At 30.8% G+C, this 1,931-nt stretch overlaps 1 long non-coding RNA gene across 1 annotated transcript; it reads right to left on the bottom strand.

Annotated features, from left to right (window-relative positions):
* Positions 1-256: 256 nt before the first annotated feature.
* LOC138860934 (uncharacterized) lies at positions 257-1,925 on the bottom strand. The gene is made up of 2 exons (XR_011398422.1): positions 1,237-1,925; positions 257-833 (listed from the first exon to the last, which is right to left on the bottom strand). It is a non-coding gene; the product is annotated as an uncharacterized lncRNA (long non-coding RNA).
* Between the last annotated feature and the right edge of the window lie 6 nt (positions 1,926-1,931).

The raw sequence follows: 1,931 nt of genomic DNA, 5'->3' as shown, positions 1-1,931 counted from the left end.
GTATCCCTGATGCCACCTGTACTTCAACTACATTATAACCAAGAGGCATTAGTACCTCTTATAATGTCTCTCTCTTCCCAAAATTGTAAATATTCAGTATATTTTTTTTCAGTAATTCTTTGTCTGTTAATCTACAAAATAAGGAAACTATGTAAATAATTCCAACAATAACATGCACTCCATGCTCTATTTTCTAATCAAAGAATTAATTTAATCTACAACAACACAAGTATGTATAAGGCAATCAAAAGACAACTTAAAGGTAATAACTTTATGTACTGTGTTAACATCTGCTTTCAAAATAAATAATAATACATATTGCCAGTATGTACTGTGTTTACAACTTCTACCAATATAAATAATAACAAATAATGCCAGTATGCATTTGCATAAAAAGTAATCCTATTAACATTAAGTCCCTCATCCAGTTCATCCTGTATGGCCCTACATATTGTTAGCACTACAGTATTATTCATCAATACACAAGAACTACAATTTGGGAATAAATCCCGCTACATCTAATAAACTTCAAAACTAAGTATCAGCATTAATATCTAAGGCCAATATTCCAAAACAAATTGTAAGTTTCTGCAAGGTAAATGAACCAAGCCGATCTATATAAAAGTAAAACAGCATAAAAAATGACTAACTGACCCTCACTACAAACTATCTACCTGTAAAACAAAACAGATAAATATATATAAATAAATAAATAATAGCAAAACACACACTAATAACACAACAAAAACTCTAATTAAGAGTAAACGTGAAGAGGTTGCCAATGCTCTCAAAGATACTTGGAGGTCTTGTGGTTGGGGCAGGACTGCTTTCGCCTGGGGTAAAATATACAGAAGAGAAAAATTCACAAAAAGGCCTCTGGCTAAAAGTTTGAATGTCATTACACCTCACCCTTTTTTTTTACAAAATTTCAAAAAGGTCCCCTTTAACTGGGGTATCTATTGTCTAATCACTCTATTGTCTAAGGCCACTCAGATATATATCAATTTTACAGATATACCCACACTGCTATACAATTACATAAACCTAGCCACACAGAGAAAAGAAAAAGCTACCATCACCCTTTATTTGGAAATCACCATTTTGAGAAAAAAGTAAATAAGAAAAGAGAATTGCCTAAAGTGACCAATAATATTTGTGTGTGACAAACAACCAACCACCATCTTGTCTAAATCATGCGTGTTACCATCAAGAGATATGTAGAAGGAATATACTCACAACTTTATGTGAATTTGTAAGATGACTGGAAAGCTATTTATCTTCTGGAATATTCATGTAACACAAAATCAAAATAAGTATAAACATCATTCTAAGTTGACTCTGCAAATGATCTCTTTTAAAACCATATTGATTCCAATTTTGGTATTGCATTGGCAAATTTTGCAGAAATCAAAATGTTACAGATGTGCTGACTAACTCGAACATGCAAATATTGAGTTTCTTTTATATTCACAGTGTAATAATTATGTTCAAATATCCTATTTATCTCTAACTTCCATAATTATTAAGAATGAATAGTTGAATATAAAACATTTATTAATGAATCTTTCTCTTGTGTTCCTTGTAAGTCAAGGTCCAATATTTCATCCTATTATCACTGAATAATAACTTGTTTCTTTGAATTGCAATTCAGTTAATCATTTTATGATTTTCATTCAGAAATACTCCATTTAAAGATAACTTTTAAGTTGAATATCATAATTTATTCTGTTTACTCAGAATAAATCTACTCAAAAAGTAGTTAATCACCAAATTTATTTGTACACACTGAGACCTGGAGAAAAGGAAGATTCAATTCTCAATCTAATCTGAAGATAAGCACTTCCAAAAGGCGTCCTGAGACCAATACCCCATGACTACGTTTATCAAATGCTCTGGTCATTTGAACTTCCATCTATAACATAAGCAATGTT

Source organism: Penaeus vannamei, unplaced genomic scaffold (genome assembly GCF_042767895.1).
Source record: "Penaeus vannamei isolate JL-2024 unplaced genomic scaffold, ASM4276789v1 unanchor281, whole genome shotgun sequence".
Lineage (NCBI taxonomy): Eukaryota > Metazoa > Arthropoda > Malacostraca > Decapoda > Penaeidae > Penaeus > Penaeus vannamei.
Note: the sequence above shows the minus strand (reverse complement) of the source record. Positions and strands in the feature narration are given on the sequence as shown.